At 40.3% G+C, this 19,642-nt stretch overlaps 1 pseudogene; it reads left to right on the forward strand.

The window, feature by feature from the left end:
* The first annotated feature begins 17,425 nt into the window (after positions 1-17,425).
* On the forward strand, positions 17,426-17,985 carry LOC126947357 (60S ribosomal protein L23a-like; annotated as a pseudogene).
* The last annotated feature ends 1,657 nt before the right edge of the window (positions 17,986-19,642 follow it).

Here is a 19,642-nt window from a genome sequence, read left to right on the forward strand (position 1 = left end):
GCTCCCCTCTAAGCATGCGTCTCTGCGCCTGCGCCGCGACCCTCCCCCCCCCCCCCCCCACCGCGCAGGCGTGCGACTCTGCGCTTGCGCCGCGCTGGCCTGCGACTCTGCGCCGGCCTGCGCCGCGCCTGGCGCGCGACTCTGGGCCTGCGCCGCGCCAGCCTGCGACTCTGCGCCTGCGCCGGCCTGCGCCGCGCCTGGCGTGCGACTCTGTGCCTGCGCCTCGCCGGCCTCTGACTCTGCGCCTGCGTCGGCCTGCGCCCGCGCCTGGCGTGCGACTCTGCGCCAGCGCCGGTGCTGTACGTTTGTGAGGGCGGAGCTGAATTCTCCTCAGCCCAGACACTGAGAGCATCGCGAGGGCGGAGCTGTTTTCTCCTCTGCACAGACCTCGGGGGTACCGTGAAGACAGAGCAGCGTTCTACCCTGCCCAGACCCTGGCGTGGGGGGCACCGCGAGGGCGGAGCTGCGTTGTGCTCAGCACAGACGTTGGCGGCACCGCCTCGCTTTGGGACAACTCGGGGCCGCATCCACAGTGAATAAAATACTTCCTGTTTCTAGCCCTGAATAACGAAGGTCAGAGACTACTTAGAATGGTTCAGTGTGGAAAACGGGAAACCGAAATCCCCTCTGAATCCTGCGCACAGAGGTTCTCTCCACCCAAGGGTTAGGGTTAGGATTTTAGGGTTAGGGTTTTAGGGCTAGGGCGAGGGCGAGGGCGAGGGTGAGGGTTAGAGGGTTAGAGGTTAGGGGTTAGGGTCAGGGTCAGTTTCGGAGTCGGGGTCGGGTTAGGGGTTAGGGTTGGGGTTGGGTTAGGGTTAGGGTTTGGTTCCATGTTAGGATTAAGATTCGAGTTAGGGTTCGGGTTCTGTTTTGGGTTAGGTTTAGGGTTAGGGTTCGTGTTCGGGTTAGGGTTCAAGCCGTTCTCTTGCCTCAGCCTCCCGAGTAGCTGGGGTTATAGGCACCCACCAACATGCCCAGCTAATTTTTTTATTTTTGGTAGCGACAGGGTTTCACCATGTTTCCCAGGCTTCTCTCGAACTCCTGACATCAAGTAATCCACCTGCCTCCGCCTCCCAAAGTGCTGGGATTACAGGCATGAGCCACTGTGCCCAGCCTTCACTTTCTTCTCTGAGTCAGAGATCTCTAGCAAGATAGCCTTTTCACAACTTTTATTGCAACGGAAGTATTTCAGAACTTTGTCAGGTTAAACTGTTAAGGGTATGTCTGTTTTTCTATGATACACTGAATTTAGGAATATATGACTCAGTAATGAAAGTTGATCTGGCATCACCCTTGGCATTTGAGTTCCTAGATGGAGAAGGGTCTGTTTTTCTGGCATGATCATATCTTACAGGATGCAGCACCCCAAGAGGACCCTAGCAATTGGGAGAATTTTGTTTACATGACACTAAACCCCAAATAACCTTAAATTCTAAATAAAAGTTCCAAGGGTAATTTGTATAAGGGTCTTGTTTTTTGTTTTTTGTTTTGAGATGGAGTCTCACTCTGTCACCCAGGCTGAAGTGCTGTGGCATGATCTTGGCTCACTGCAACCTCCACCTCCCGAGTTCAAGTGATTCTCCTGCCTTAGCCTCCAAAGTAACTGAAATTATAGGTGCCTGCCACTATGCCCAGCTAATTTTTTGTATTTTTAGTAGAGACGGGGTTTCACCATGTTGGCCAGGTTGGTCTCAAACTCCTGACCTCGTGATTTGCCCGTCCCAGCCTCCCAAAGTGCTGGGATTACAGGCGTGAGCCACTGCACCCAGCCAGTGCCTTGTTTTTAAAGAAAATAAATTATATGACAGGTTTGTTTCATATACATCTATATATATAAACTATACTCGTGAACATTTTACTCAACATTTAAAAATCTTTAAGACCTTTCAATACATAAATCTTACATAACAAAATCTAGCAAAAGTGTATAAAATCTAAACACATTTCTAAAAGAAAGGGTGAGGCTTTCAGGGTGGCTATGCTGTGTTGGATATAGGCAGTGTTCTCTCTCTCTTGTGGTTCTGCTTATATGGCAGTTCCAGCTCACAAGAGCCCTCGGAGCCTGTCTGTTGGCCTGCATCCTGTGGCATTTGGCAAGTGAGATCTGTTTAATATAAGGTGTCCATAAAGCCAAGATTATGATATCTAAAAATAATCAACACTAATTCCCCAGAAATTTTGTCTTTTTTGACCAAGCCACTGGTGCAATGTGGAGTCACTGCATTATATGCAAAAAGAATAATGCCCTCACTCCAGAGTCTGAACCAGAACTGACCCTTGGTGGTGATTCCCCCTTTATTCTAGGAGGTGTTAACATTAGCTATGGCAATGTAAAAACGGTGTTTCTGGACCTCCCGGGTTCACGCCATTCCCCTACCTCAGCCTCCCGAGTAGCTGGGACTACAGGCGCCCGCCACCTCGTCCGGCTGGTTTTTTTGTATTTTTTTAGTAGAGACGGGGTTTCACCGTGTTAGCCAGGATGGTCTCGATCTCCTGACCTCGTGATCCGCCCGTCTTGGCCTCCCAAAGTGCTAGGATTACAGGCTTGAGCCACCGCGCCTGGCCTTGCTTATTTCTTTTATAATAACTAAGTCATATAAATTGAGCTCACAAAAATATTTATATTAATAAAATTATAATTTATCATTTGTAATGTTTGAGTTTTTCTTGTACATTTTTATATAGCAAGAAAAACAGTTTTTACTTTTAAAAATGGTTTTTAAAAAATCAGAGCAAGCCTAAACCCCTTCATTTTATAAATACAATAACCTGAGGCTCTTCATTGCTGGTGACTCACACAGGCACACACTCAGCATTGCTGGATGTCAGCTCAGGATCCAGAATGCATTTGAACAATTCATGCTAAATTAATAAATGCACTTTAATATAGGCCCATATTAATCCCAAAATAACTAAACCTGTGGAATTTGTAAAATAAGATGTTTATGAATGAGGACATGGCATTTTGACTTAGTTCTGATTCCCCCCTTTCTGAAAGCAGAATCTACAGTCTATTTTCCCATTGCTAGATTTCAGAGGAGAGCCTGGTGTCACTTACAGCAGACATTGCAGATGCCTCAGCATTTCGGATGAAGACGGTAAAGACCTTCTTTGTTTCAAAAAAACCTTTTTTTCCAGGGGAGAAAACACAGGTTGGATCTAAACTCAATCCTCCTATTGAAATATTTTAATGACACTGAAAGAGGTTGTTGCATTTGGCAGGTGCAGGTGGAGCTGTGCAGTCCTGCACTGAAGCCCTGCAGTCCTGACTTCTGAGTGGAGCTAGAGGAGAATTATATTAATGTGTTTGCACTACTTGCTCAATTGTAAAGCATAACAAATATATTTAAGGCATGTTTTTAAAATGAGAATAAAATAGTTTAACAATGTTTATACACCTATTTTAGTTATTACATTCTCTAATCTATTTTTATCCTCACAACCATGGAAGCGCTCCACCATCTCCATTTCAGAAAGTAGACAGTAACTGAACAACACTATCTTCTTTTAAAAAACATTTATTTCATTATGAAAGTTTATGGTTTATGTAATTAATACCTTTTTGTGGTCTGCATTCAATGGGTGTGGGCATCTGCACACTGTCGTGGGTCCACTATTGTGAAATCGCACACAGTGGTCTCACTGCCCTAAACAGCCAAGGCTCTCTGCCCATCCATCCTTTCCTCTCCCCAACCCCTGTCAACCACTGATTATTTTGCTATCTATGTAATTTTCCCTTTTCCAAAATGTCACATAATGCCCACAGCAATGAATGCGAGTTTCTTTTGCTCCACATCCTCACCAGCATTTGCTGTTTTTGGTCTTGTGGATTTTGGCCATTCTAATAGGTATGTAGTGGTATCTTACTGTTGTCTTAATTGGCAATTCCTAATAAGACATTATACAGAGCATCTTTTCATATACTTAATTTCCATCTGCATAAATGTTCAGCTTTTACCCATTTTTAATTGGGTTGTTTGTTTTCTTATTGAGTTTTAAGAGTTCTTTGCATATTTCAGATATGAATCCTTAGATATAGTTTGCAAATATTTTCTCACAGTCTCTGGTTTGTTTTTTTATTCTCTTAACAGTATCTTTCACAAAACTAAAGTTTTTTTATGTTAAAGTTCAAGTTCCCAATATTTTTCTTCGTGAATAATGCTTTTGGTGTTGTATCTAAAAGAATCACCAAATCCGAGGTTATCTAGAGTTTTTCCTTATGTTATCTTCTAGGAGTTTGAAAATTTTGCATTTCATATATTGATCTAATATCTACTTTACATTAACTTTTGTAAAAGGTGTAACGTCTGTTTATAGATTTTTTTTTTTTTTTTTTTTTTTTGCACATGGATGTCCATTTGTTCCAGCATCATTTGTTAAAAAGACTCTCCTCTCTCCATTGAATTGCCTTTGCTCCTTTGTCAGAGATCAGCTGGCTGTATTTCAGTCTGTTTCTGGGCTCTCTGTTTTGTTTCTCTGACGTATGTGTATATGTCTTCTGTTTTGCCTTCAGTTTAAAAAAATGTAATTGCTACCTCAATTTGCTTATGAATTCTCATTTGTAAACAGAAGAGCGTAAATTAATGCCTGAGTATATTTTAGGGTAGATGTTGCCTTGAATACAATGAGCAGAATGAGTTATAATTTTAAAGTGAATATAAAAATTTGACCATAGTGGTAACAGATTTGCGAACTAGTGATATCAATGACAGAGTCCATTGCAATATTGCTTCATCCTTTGGCTCAGCTCTGCTTCACACCAGGTAACTACCAATCCCTTTTGTGATTAGTTCAAGGATTTCTGTGGGGTGGAAAGTAGAAATACGATATCAGTGGAGGGAGAGAAGGCAGTTTCCCAGACTGGGAGCAGTCAGATCTCCAGTGGGTCCCAACACTGCTCTGTGGCAATATCTAGAGGGTGATGGAAACAGAGACAGGGTGCAAATGAGGTGGGTGCTGGCCCTAGGGTTCCCAGTGTTTCCTGGTTCCCATGGTCTATAAGACGTCTGAAATGAGACCTTCCGGGCTTTGGGGGGCCCCTGTGGAATTGGAAAATGAGGAAGTGAGCAGTGACAATCTAGACTGATTATTAGAGGTACGTCTCTCATTTTTCAGTAACCAAGGAGCCTTTGATTAGTAGTGAAATTGTGGCACCCCAACAATGGTGGAGTGGAATATCCTGCTACTCTGGAGGGGTGATGGCTCAGGGTCAAGACTGAACTAATTAGAAAAAGAAATGCACTCCAGGAATATCAAGTCCAAAACGAAGCTCTTCAAACCATCTGGGAAGAGAAAACAGCATGACAAGGAAAGGTATATTTGTCTGATCCCAGGAATCAATATAAACATCCATGATAACCCCACCTATTTTTTAAATATATGATTTGGATGAAACAAGAGAAAGAGACTGATTGTTGCTGAGTCCCTGCTGCAGTCCCGACACAGCTGGAGATGCCCTGCTCCCCTGCTCCCCTGCTCCCCCGCTCCCCTGCTCCCCCGCTCCCCCGCTCTCCTGCTCTCCTGCTCTCTTTATTTTGTTGATGCTCATGAGGACCCTGATGTCTGAGGAAGAAGGTTCCCGTCCAGCTCTGCCCCTGGTGTGTCACGTGCCGGCCTTGTCAACGCACAGGAGAACCTGACAGGGTGAGTGTTATAACCCCAATCATAGAAAAGGAAACGTCTCTAAAGTCTTTAGCATCTTGCCCGAGTTCGGACACTTAGCAGAGGCCTGAGTTTAGATGCAGCCCCGTCTTGCTCTTTGACAGCCTCAGCACCACGTGCCCTGGGTGACCCACGCAGAGTCACTGACAACCCTCTTGGTTGGCTCATGGCACAGCGTGGAGCGAAATGGCCCACTGACTTTTCCAGACACTTTGACAATTCGTGATATAGTTTATGCGGTCACTCCCAGTGAGTTCTATTGTTCAGTTTAATAGAATACCTAATTCTGTGTTTATTATGAATAAAGGGAGATTTCTTGTGGTTTTTAAGAATATGAAGGATATCTATTTTGTATACAAGTTGGAAGTTCCAATACTATAGGAAGCATAAGTGCAGGTTTTAATGATGGGTCTTTTATAAGACTGAATTCACATCAAACTGAATCAGTAACTCCGGCTGTATGAACAGGGTGAGACATTAAACATTTAATGAAAAGAATTCCTTTCTTAGGTTACAGCAAGGACTAAATATGTCTAATTATCATTCCCGCTAAGAAGATGTATTGTGATATTTGCAGTTAATCACTCATTCAGTTCCAAGGGTATTTATTAATTGTCTGCTCTGGGCATAACAACAATTGGAAGCAGTATGTTCACATGAAAAAAAACTTACCTGAGGCTCTAAGTCACAACTTTCCATGACCAGCACACATTTCTGATTTGAAATACATATCTAAAGCTTCAAATGCATAAATAGATATCCCAATCTAGAACTAAGTTAATAGTTGCTTAGAATTAATTGTTTAAATTATCCTGGGAACCAGAAAGATATGTCTACATGAAACAATAAAGGTTATATTAGAATTAATAAACTTTAGAAGACCATTTTAATCTTAATATATAAGCATACTACCTAGGCACACTGTTTAAATACATCTGCAACCTACTATTTTTAGATTTAGGTAAATCATTAATCCTTAAATTTGGAAGATTCCAGTGTTAGAGCTCTAGACTATGAAACTTGGAAGTTTTTCTAAAATTTTTGAGTTTTTATCCAGAAATACATATTTTCCTGGCACTGAGAACTGCAAGAAATTTCACTTGGAGTCTCCAAATAGTCAGCCATGTGTGATGTCAACATCAGTGTAATAGATACTATCACAAACATCCTGTGACTTTTATTTTATTTTTTTTATACTTTAAGTTCTGGGATACATGAGCAGAACGTGCAGGTTTGTTACACAGGTATACACGTGCCATGGTGGTTTGCTACACCTGTCAACCTGTCATCTATGTTAGGTATTTCTCCTAATGCCATCCTTCCCCTAGGCCCCGACCCTGCAACAGGCCCCCGTGTGTGATGTTCCCCTCCCTGTGTCCATGTGTTCTCATTGTTCACCTCCCACTTATGAGTGAGAACATGCGGTGTTTGCTTTTCTGTTCCTGTGTTAGTTTGCCAAGAATGATGGTTTCCAGCTTCATCATGTCCCTGCAAAGGACATGAACTCATCCTTTTTTATGACTGCATAGTATTCCATGATGTATATGTGCCACATTTTCTTTATTCAGTCTATCATTGATGGCATTTGGGTTGGTTCCCAGTCTTTGCTATTGTGAATAGTGCTGCAGTAAACATACGTGTGCATGTGTCTTTATAGTAGAATGATTTATAACCCTTTGGGTATATACCCAGTAATGGGATTGCTGGATCAAATGGTATTTCTGGTTCTAGATCCTTGAGGAATTGCCACACTGTCTTCCACAATGGTTGAACTAATTTACAGTCTCACCAACAGTGTAAAAGTGTTCCTATTTCTCCACATCCTCTCCAGCATCTGTGTTTCCTGACTTTTTAACGATCGCCATTCTAACTAACATGAGTTGGTATCTCATGGTGGTTTTGATTTGCATTTCTCTAATGACCAGTAATGATGAGCCTTTGTTCATATGTTTCTTGGCCACATAAATGTCTTCTTTTGAGAAGTGTCTGTTCATATCCTTCACCCACTTCTTGATGGGTTTTTTTTCTCCTTGTAAATTTGTTTAAGTTCCTTGTAGATTGTGGATATTAGCCCTTTGTCTGATGGATAGATTGCAAACATTTTCTCCCATTCTGTAGGTTGCCTGTTCACTCTGATGAGAGTTTCTTTTGCTGTGCACAAGCTCTTTCGTTTAATTAGATCCCATTTGTAAATTTTGGCTTTTGTTGTCGTTGCTTTTGGCGTTTTAGTCATGAAGTCTTTGGCCATGCCTATGTCCTGAATGATATTGCCTAGGTTTTCTTCTAGGGTTTTTATGGTTTTAGGTCTTATGTTTAAGTCTTTAATCCATCTTGAGTTAATTTTTTTTGTATAAGGTGTAAGGAAGGGGTCTAGTTTCAGTTTTCTGCATATGGCTAGCCAGTTTTCCCAACACCATTTATTAAATAGGAAATCCTTTCCCCATTGCTTGTTTTTGTCAGGGTAGTCAGGCATCCTAAACTTTAAAATTTAAGAACTTACATTTTTTTTAAAGTAACTGGCAACTGACAATCATTTAAAAATCCATAACCTAAAAAAATAATAATTCCTCCTAAGTTTTCAACCAAGAGAAGTGAAAATCTGTTGACACAAAGGTCTGAATATAAGTATTCATAACAACTTTCTTCTTAATAGCCAAATATTTTTAAAATAGTCTATCGCTGAAGAGTAGATAAGCTGTAATATATTCCTACAACGGTTACTGCCCAACATAAGAATGACATATACACTGGAAATCACATGGACGTATCTCAAAGGCATTAGAATACATGAAAGAAACTAGGTATAAGAGAATATTCTATATGATTCCATTTATATCAAATACTTCTTTTTTGAGATAACATCTCACTCTGTCACCAAGGCTGGAGTGCAGTGATGTGATCACAGATCACCGCAGCCTTGACCTCCCAGGCTCAGGTGATTCTTCAGCCTCCTGAGTATCTGGGACCAAAGGGGTTGGGACCAAAGGGGTGTGCCACCACACCTGGCTAATTTGTGTGTGTGTGTGTGTGTGTGTGTGTGTGTGTGTGTGTGTGTGTGTGTGTGTGTTTTAAGAGATGGGGTTTTGCCATGTTGCCCAGGCTGGTCTCAAGTTCCTGGGCTCAAGTGATCCCCGCTTCTCAATCTAGTGCTAGGATTACAGACCTGAGTCATTGCATGTGGCCTGTATCATATTCTAAGACAAACAAAACTAGAGTGAAAGAAAGCAACTGCCGGAAGCTGTGGTGTGGGGCAGGGGTCACTGACTACAGCAGCATGCAAGAGAATTTTGGGGGTAATGAAATGTATTTTAATGGTACTGTTGTGTACATGACTATATGTATATTTGTCAAAATGCATTGATTTGTACACTTAAAATTACTAAATTTTGTTATATGTAAATTAAACTCAATTAGATAATAAAAAATAAACTTTTGATCCTGAAAAAATACCTACCTACATACAAACTACCTCTGAAACAAACTACTTTTTCAGAATTTCTAATTTAAATATTCAGAAATATGAATGATGATGATGAATTTTAACAAGGCTTACATAATTCAATTCTGTTTTGGATCATGTCTGAGAGGCATATTAGCTGCTGGACTTATTTGGATTTCCTTACCTCCTTTGCATATGAAAAAATAAGAGGTTGAGACAGAAACAAGATATGTAATTTATGTACAATGAAACTTTCTACTGCCCAGGAGATGAGGCTTTCTATTGTCCAATGAATTGTGCCTGGCAGCACAATTCACTGCTTCACAATTCATCGTTCTTTTTACCCTCAGAGCATCCTTGAAATGATTGACTCAACCATGAGAGAAACACTGTAAATATTCTCAGATGCAAACTCACAGTACCAGCTTCACAGAACACCTGCAGGTGCAAGTAACTAAAAATCCAGCTCAATTTTACTTTAAATACAAGGGAATTTATTGACTCAGGTGGGTAGTTCAGAAGGAGGCCAGGCTTCAGTGTGAATCTGAGCACAGAAGCTCATGGATGCTACCAGGACTCAGTCTCTTCCCAATTTTCTGCTCTGCCTTCAGTGAAGTCAGAATAATTCTGCATGTGGCAAAATCTCCAGGAACAATTTCTGAGGTTGCATTCTTCACCAAAGAGGGAGCATGAACAAGCACACCCTTGTTCCTAACAACCTAGCGCAACTTGTATTTGACTCTAATTGGAACAACTCAGACCCCGCCCATCCCAAAGTCCATTAGGGGGACCAAGGGAGTGCTGTGTGGCACCTGGCATGAGCCTCAGTTATGCACTCACTTTGGAACCAGTAACTGTGACACAGGGTGAGACAGTGCTGGTTAAGTCAACCGGGACCCACCCCATGTTTCAAACCACGTGACTGAATAATTCAGGGCTCTGTTAGGAAGGAGAAAGGGGGATGCTTCTTAAATAGCACCCACCAGTCAACTACAATTTAATTTGACAGGAACCCGGAGGCCCTGCCATAGAAATCTCTCACAGTTGCTTGGAATGAGAGCACTCAATACAAAAATCCTATGGTAGCAACCCTATGGCCTCAAGGGCGCCACGCAGTTGGTGTGGAGGGTGGGGCAAGGAGGGTGGGGAAGGGCTCAGGGTCTTCTGAAGATGAAGCCAAAGAACAGATGGCACTGACTTAGCAGAGTGGAAAATGTTTAACCCCAAGAGATTCCTACAGAGGCAGCTAAGCCACACCACAGACTCCTAGAAGGGCTTGTGTTAGGGTTCCCAAGTGTCTAGGTAAGCTGAGGAGATGGTGAGGCAGACACAGAGGGTCGGTTCAAAGCACATTGGGAAGACTGATCCCAAGACCCCTCAGTCCACACTGGCAGTCAAATGCTCCTCTCCCTGACATCAGAAAAAGAAACAATTTATTTTCTTCAGATACTGAAACAGAACTTTTCTAAGCTCCAGGACACTGGATAATGCTGCTTATGCAAAGACAGTATTTAGTGAAAGCCAATTTACTGAGCAGGGAGATCAGCGGATTCTTTCTCCCTCTTGGCTCCCAGAATGCTGGGATCAGCTTGTAGTCTTAGGAGATTGGCGACCTCTTTTTGGAGAGGATCTGCAGATACCAACATTTTCAGGGTTTCCTCAGGTCCAGGAGTGCCAGGCTCCTGTGGACTCTTCCTTTGGGGAAGCAAAAGAAGACTCCATCTGTACACACAGAATGCATTAATTATATTTTCTTATTTTCTGTTTTCTTGACGCTCTAGCATCTAGTCTATACTGGGAAAAGATTGTCTTTCCCAGGACCAGCCAATTAAACTACCAATTCAGAACCCATACTCCTAACCACCTACTTTATCTAGCTCTGATACTGTAGGAGACAATACCGCCTTTCCTTAATCACCACAGGGTGAGGTACTAGACAACTAGAAATGGCCCCTATGCCCCAGAGCCTGCTGAAGCTATTAACGCTGGGCAGCCTAAGCCTGCCTGCCCTGCCTGCCCTTGCTGTCCCACAGAGACTACAGCAGAGGATCCTGCCCGTGCCTTCCCCTCTCCTGCCTCTGCCTGGGGCGTCCCTGTGCCTCCTATTTCTAGGGATCTATGAGTTTGAATGGGACAGTCACTTCCATGTCTCCAGGTCTTAACATCCCTGGTTAAAACAAATTCTGAGTACATTTTAAAACATAAGGCTTCCAATGTAATCTTTAAAACCCTTATATGGACAATTTTAAACATATATGTAAATAAACATGAATATAACCAACCCCTGTATATCTATAACCCTTCAGAACAACAAGAAACACATGGGCAATTCTGTTGTATTATGGCTAAAAGGTAGCCATGGACACGAAATGAAGACAAGAAGTCTTTGGAATAAGTGATCCCATCACAATGAATCAATTTTCCATTGGAACATATTTTTACAAAGTCACTGTTTTGAAAATATTTAGCCATGAATTGAAACAGAGTCTGTAAGGTTTTTTTTTTCCCGGTCTAAGGCGAACAGCATTTTAGAGAATGAACCAGGACACAACTACAGCACAAGAAAAAAGTATGATAATTAAGTTTACACATATGTGTGACTACTCTAACAGAAAACATGTAAAGAGCATTTGTTTTGATTTATATATCAATCTGTACTGTTTAATTTTTTGTGTCATAAATGCTCTTATTTAAAAAAACAGGACTAGTTAACAGTGTCAATTACTAGTAATTCGTGGTATAAATAATTAAACAAAGAAGTATTCAAAAATTATAACTGTTTTCAATAAAGTTTTATTTTACATCATTTTTTTTTTACTTACTCAGAAATTGCCCCCCCAAAAATGCAGAGATTTCCCATGTAGCTGCAACCTAGTTTCATCTCTTATTAACATCTTCTATCAGTGTGTCTCACATGGCTTATTAATATCTTACATAATTTGTCATAGTTAATGAACCAATACTGATAGACTATTATTAACTAAAGTTCATATTTCATTTGGATGCCCTTGGTTCTGTCTTACTCTGACCCAGGATCCCATCCAGGATCACGCATGACATGTGGTCATCACGTCCCTGTGGGCTCTTCCTGGCTGTGACAGTGTGTCAGGCTTTCCATGTCATGATGACCTTGATAGTACTGAGGAGGATTGGTCAGGAATTTTGTAGAATGTCCCCCATTGTCACTGCATGTTCTCAAGGTGAACTGTCACCTTTTATGTTCACTTGAATCATTTGGAAGAGCTACTGTTTGTCAGGTTTCTCCACTGTGAAGTTATTTTTCCTCCTTGCCCATACTGCATGTGTTCTTTTGGAGCAAGTCACTGTGCAGAGCCCACACTTACGGAGTGAGGAGTTGGCTCCACATTATTGATGGCTGAGTGTCTACATCAATTACTTGAATTCTTTTGCAAAGGAGATTTCTATGCAACTCTGTTTTCTTATTCACCTGTGTATACAAATACAGACACCTAGATAATTACTTTCAGCTTTAATTATTATTCAACACTACAATTCATTCCTGTGTTGGCCATCAGTAGCTGTTTTTATTGGCTATTATTTTTCTTTGATATATTTTAATTTTTTTTAGTACTTACTTTCTGATACTTCAAGATTATCCCGACTCCTATATTTACTGTCCCAGTTCTAGTATCAGACATTTCTTCAAAGAGCCTCATTCCTTTCAGAATGGTAGGAAAACTTACATCTGGCTGCCGAATGAGCACATTGTTGAATGAGCACTTGTTCCTCATTAGCAATGCTAGGAAGTATATGTGTGTGTGTAACCTACCTATACACACCTAATTATAAAGTTTTCTATGTAGAACTGTGTGTATCTATATTAAACTAAACATAAGTTTACGTTCATGTCTCCACCTCTGATCTAATAGCACATGAATCATTCTAGCCTTCTCCCCTTGCTAATTTGTAACCTCCCACTTCAACAGTGAGAAACCTGGTTACTACCATCTGCGACTTATGTAAGTCATTGTTTTATTCCAGATACAGATACTGTGGTTTTACAATTGTTCACAATTGCTTCTGTTGGAAAGAATTTTATAAAATAGAATCCAGTGATGAAGTATAGTTTGTTTGCCTTCAGCATACGGATTCTATTAATTTTCAAAGTGACTTAGGTCAACACCATTTTCCCTACACCTTCAGTGAGTTTTTTCCTACATTTGTGTCTTAGTCTGTTTTGTGCTTCTGTAACAGAATACCTGAGGCTGGGTAATTTATAAATAAAAAAGGTCCTTTTGGCTCACAATACTGGTGGCTGGAATGTCTGAGATTGGGCAGTTGCATCTGGTGGAGTCTCAGTCTTTTTCACCTCATGGTGGAAAGTGGAAGGGGAGCAAGGGGTGCACCAGAGATCACATAGCAAGAACGAAAGCAAGAGGGAAGCCAAGGAACCCAGACTCTTGTTAACTACCTACTCCTGCGGGAATTAATCCATTCCTGTGAGAGCAGAACTCACTCATCCCCATGGAGAACATTAATCTATTCATGAAGGATCCGTCCCCATGACCCAAACACCTTCCACTAGGCCCCACTGCCCCGCACTGCCACATTGGGGGTCAAATTTCAACACGAGTTTTTGCAGGGACAAACCACATCCAAACCACAGTAATTTGTAGCATAGTTAAATTATTTTTCACATGATGTATTCTGTCCTGGGATACTCCACATCCTGAGTAATTTTATTTAATTTGAATAGAGTTTGATTTACCCATTTGGTTGTAAAATTCTGCGTATTTTGACCAGTGCATTGTGGTAGGTATCCCACTATTAAAGTATCATATGAAATGCTTGAAACCCCCACCCCATGGAGCCAATGGTTTCCCATCTGTGTAGTTTGCTTTCTGCAGTGTCTCATTAAATGAGGTCACACTGTGTGTATTCTCCTCAGACTGTCTTCTTCCACTTAGCAATGTGCATACAAGATTCACTCATGTCTTTGTGTGAGTTGATAGCTTGTTCCTTTCTATGGCTAAATAGTATTCCATTGCATGAATGTACCACAGTTTGGTTATGCATTTTGGGGAGCAAAACCTACCTCTTCTAACTTTGTTCCAGGGTTGGAGACCTTCAAATTAACTGACAATAGATACATTAGTAGGAGAGACAATACTTGGCTTCTTATTCCACAAGTATCATTGTGGGACAAAATTCATCAGATGGCAGGATCCAGTTTACAAAGAGGTAAAAATAGCCCAAAAACAAGAAACAAGACTAGAATCTGATAACCCACAATAACTATAGCTTTCCTTAAAAAAAAATTTTTTTTTCAAGACGGGGTCTGGCTCTGTCACCCAGGCTGGAGTGCAAAGGTGCAACAATCTCGGCTCACTGTAACCTCTACCTCCTTGGTGCAAGTGATCCTCCCTCCTCAGCCTCCTGATTAGCTGGGACTACAGGCACATATCATCGTGCCCATCTAATTTTTATATTTTTGGTAGAGACGGGGTTTCCAACATGTTGCCTAGGCTGATCTAGAACTCCTGGCCTCCCAAAGTGCTGGAATTATAGGCATGTGCCACCATGCCCGGCCAAGTTATAGTTTTCCATTGAAACATAAAATTATTCTCTGTAGTAACCATCATTTTTGACCATAATCAAAGTAAGACTATTCTTGTTTTAAATCTAAGTATAGTTTTGTTAGATTTTGCTTGATTATTTACGTAAGTGCAGCAAGAACAGGAGACGACCACATAGGTGCTTTCAAGTTTCTTTGCTGGAAGTTTTCATACAGAATCTCAGATTTGACTTTTAAAGGCCTCATTCAGGCTAAAAACCAAGCTAAGAACATACTATCAAATTTCAGCTGCAGTCCTTATAGCTTTGTGTGAATTCCTCTTTTCTTGAGTCCCCCCAAATATCCCTAAATTCCTGGGCCTACCAGGAAATGACCTTCTTTACTAACCTGTAAGGCTGTGAACCCTGTAATGTAAGTATCAGGCTGACTTTTCTCAGAGTGCTGTTGGGAACGAAGTTTTTGGTGTTCTAAAAAAAAAAAAAAAAAAAGAATTAACATGGGAACAAATAATCTCTTAGCAAGGCGAGCTTTACTTTCTGCAGAAAGGGTGCTACTCAATAGCTGTCCAGCCACAAGAGCACACCGAACAAAGGAGACAGAGTTACTTATAACCTGATGTGTCTACCCTACTGCTGTGTCCAGTTACCATTGGCTGGAATAGGACCTCACATTTTACACTTTACCCAATTGGCTATTAGTTTAAAACTTTCTTAATTAGGTAAGGGGAATAGAACAAAGAAAGAAAAGGAAGTTGCCAGGGATAGTTAAGGAAGCATCTCCAAATAAGGAATGGCATACACTATGGGCTGGGGCTTGTCTAGTTCTGTCCAGGCATGCCGGAGCAAGCTAGGACAACTGATTTGGAACACACACACACACACACACACACACACACACACAAATAGTGGATAGCAATCTTATAGTAAGAAATTGTGACTTTTTACAATCTTTGAAGAAGAACTTTCCCATTTCTCACAGTGCTTTGTAAGCATTGTCTCCATAATAGTCAACCTTACTTCCTTAAAATTGCTGGTCATAACTGATCTTAGGTACACTTCTAAAATATGATGTTCCAGTAAAAATCTTGATAATATAACCAAATTTTCCAATTATGTCCTGTTATAAGGTGAACAGATTCTTACTGGACTTTTGCTAATAACTATATCATCATGAAAAAAAGAGTATTCAGTAAGAATTTCAAAATTCTGGAGAGATTAGGCAGGGAAAAAAATGTAAACGCTTCATTTCTGTTTACAAAAGTATAATCTACCAAATTGTTGTAAGTTACAGTTAAATTAAGAGAAAGAGATTTCTTAAATTCAGAAACTAGAACATTAAAGAACCAGCAATGCTCTAAAAAGCTATAAAATTATAATCAATTTTCATCAGTTCATTCAGTGCCACGTAATCAATTCCAGTCTTGCTGGATCTTGGGTTAGCAGTCTCATGACCCCATCAATTTCTCCACCAGGCTTCTGGAGATCTTCACTGAGTCAAGTGTATGGTCTTAAAGTTATTTAAGCAATATCATCAGAAGTCTTTAACCAGAGTACCTGTCATACTCTTTTCCATGAGTCTCAGAGGGAGTCCTGTATCGGAGATGAACATTCTGACCTGTAGCTGATCGCAGGAGCTTTCAGGAAAGCATCAGGGGGAAATAATATCTAAATGACAAAGAGTATGAAATGGCTGTGATTATACCACAGTTGACAAGGATATTTGATTTTTTCTGTGGCATACAACATTTATTTATTTATTTATTTAGAAACAGAGTCTCGCTCTGTCACCCAGGCTTGAGTACAATGGCGTGATCTCAGCACACTGCAAGCTCCGCCTCCCAGGTTCACGCCATGCTCCTCCCTCAGCCTCCCGAGTAGCTGTGACTACAGGTGTCCGCCACCACGCCCAGCTAATTTTTTGTATTTTTAGTAGAGATGGGGTTTCACCGTGTTAGCCAGGATGGTCTTGATCTCCTGACCTTGTGATCCACCCACCTCGGCCTCCCAAAGTGCTGGGATTACAGGCATAAGCCACTGCACCCGGCACAACATTTAAAATAATAATTGGAATTATGACTCATAACTCTATACTGGCACATAGCATGGATAAGGAGGACATTGACAAATTTCCAGGAATTTTATATAATTTCTGAAAACAACATTTTACTGATACAAATATAACACAGGGAAGGTTAGATATCTCTTTTTATTTGTATTTTTTGTAAGGTTTCCTTATAAAAAATACATCCTACTTTACTTGTGAATCATGCCCTACTTTTCTTGCATGCTTTGCATAGAGTTGTTTCTAGTTATTCTATTGCTTCTAGTAGTTTTATTTACACATATTGATTATAATTTTAATACTTAGTAATCTTTTATTTTCCAGAGAAAACTAACAAGTAAACAGTTATAAACTGTCATATATTAGCATTCCATAGTAGGTTAGAAAATGTATGAGTATACCATCTCCCAACATCTACATGGATGTGTTTCCTCATCGTACAATTTCTCATTGTGGTAGACAAAAACATGTTTATTAATGGTCCAAAATATCTTTAGTCTCTCTGTAAAAATAAGAAGCGAAAATTATATAAACTTTAATTATTTATGTTCAGTAATTAATGTTTTAGTATTGTATCTTATTTATAAATGGTCTAGATATTTAATGCAAATCTTTTACTTAGCTTAACTTTAAGGTTAAAAATTACCAAAAGTATTTTGGAAACTACTATTAAGCAGATTTACAGTAAACAAATTATTTTTGAAATAATGTTTTTCGCTTTTCACAAGATGGCACCGAAAGTGAAGAAGGAAGTTCCTGCCCCTCCTAAAGCCAAAGCCAAAGCCAAAGTTTAAAGGCCAAGAAGGCAGTGTTGAAAGGTGTCCACAGCAACATACAGAAAAGAAGATCCACATGTCATTCACCTTGAGGTGGCCCAAGACACTGCGACTCCGGAGGCAGCCCACATATCCTCGGAAGATCACCCCCAGGAGAAACAAGCTTGACCACTATGCTATCATCAAGTTTCCGCTGACCACTGAGTCGGCCATGAAGAAGATAGAAGAAAACAACATACTTGTGTTCATTGTGGATGTTAAAGCCAACAAGCACCAGATTAAACAGGCTGTGAAGAAGCTCTGGGACATGGATGTGGCCACAGTCAACATCCTGATTCGACCTGATAAAGAGAAGAAAGCATATGTTCGACTCGCTCCTGATTATGATGCTTTGGATGTTGCAACAAAATTGGGATCATCTAAACCGAGTCCAACTGACTAACTCTAAATATATGTATATCTTTTCACCATAAAAAAGAAATAATGTTTTTCATAAGAATGACAACTTAATTAGAATCAAATTTAAAAGCTTTAAAGATTTTACGTTTCTAGTAAGTATAATATTAGCTTATTTGAGTAGAACTCAAGCAGAATAGGAATTTATGTTTGTTTTATATTCGATAGTGGTAACTTTGAAGACATAGTTGTTTTATTACACCAAAAATATTATATTAACCTTATTTAACTAAGTTTTATCCAAATCGTGTTAACTTAAAAAACATTTGACCAGTTCCTATATTTCTAGGAGTTTGGTGAATATTTATTTATAAATGCTTATGTTTTTGCAAGCCAAGTTAGAATAGAACACTTTTAAAGAATTTTATAAATGAATTTTGCAACGCTAACCTGAGTTAAGAAAATATCACATATACATAACACACATTAATAGACATACAAACACAAATAGAGATTTCATAGCTTTCATCCTGAAATTTCAGGCATGAATCAGGCATAAATATTCTGATGGTTAATTTTAGACATCTACTTGATTGGATTAAGAGACACACAGCTGGTAAAACACAATTTCTGGGCATATGTGTGAGGGTATTTCTGGAAGACACTGAGATAACCCTGACCCAATGTAGATGGGCACAGATATGGTTTTGCTGTGTCCCCACTCAGATCTCATCTTGAATTGTAGTTCTTATAATTCCTACATGTCGTGGGAGGGACCCAGTTGGAGGTGATTGAATCATGGTGGTGGTTACTGCCATGCTGTTCTCATGATAGTGAGTGAGTTCTCATGATCTGATGTTTTTATAAGGAGCTTTTCCCATTTGGCTCAGCACTTCTCCTTGTTGCTGCCATGTGAAGAAGGACGTCTTTGCTTCCCCTTCCACCATGGTTGTGAGGCCCCTCCAGCCATGTGGAACTGTCAGCGCATTAAACCTCTTTGTTCTTTATAAATTGCTCAGACTCGGGTATTTCTTCATAGCAGTGTATAAATGGATGAATACAGGCACCATCCAATTGGTTGAGAACCCAGATAGAACAAAAAGGAAGAGGAAAGGGGAATTATCTCCTTCTGAAATGGAAACATCCTTCTTCTCCTGCCCTTGACATCAGAACTTTAGGGTCTCAGGCCTTTGGCCTCAGAATGAGAGTTACACCATTGGCTTCCCTCATTCTGAGTCCTTTTGACCTGGACTGAGCCATGCTACGCTTTCCTAGTTCTCCAACTTGGCGATAGGCTATCGTGGAACTTCTCAGCCTCCATAATTATGTGAACCAATTCCCCTAATGAGTCTTCTCTCATCTATCTATCTACATATATCACATTGATTCTGTCTTTCTGGAGAACCCTGACTAATGTGATTACAATAATACAAAATTTACTAGTTTATACAGAAGACTTGGTTTTTGTCTTTGCCCCATTTTTTATTTGTATTATAACTGTGTTTCTGGAAAACGGAACAAGTTTTTACCTTCTTCATATGAGGGCTAAAGCTTTTTTCTCGCTAATAATTTTGGAGATTTGTAAGATTTTCTTTTGTTTTGACATACAATCTTACAGAGGCTGAGAAATAATTTTTTTTTCTGTTTTATTTTTCAGCCCCAGGTGTTTGCTTTTGCAGATTCTTGAGCATGTTGAGAGCCTCCAAGGCATGGAGCAGGGTGCCTAAAGTTTCAGTGATTGTAGGGAGTTGAGAGACTCAAATGGGAAGGGAA

The sequence above is a fragment of the Macaca thibetana genome, unplaced genomic scaffold, assembly GCF_024542745.1.
Source record: "Macaca thibetana thibetana isolate TM-01 unplaced genomic scaffold, ASM2454274v1 unplaced_scaffolds170, whole genome shotgun sequence".
NCBI classification, from domain to species: Eukaryota; Metazoa; Chordata; class Mammalia; order Primates; family Cercopithecidae; genus Macaca; species Macaca thibetana.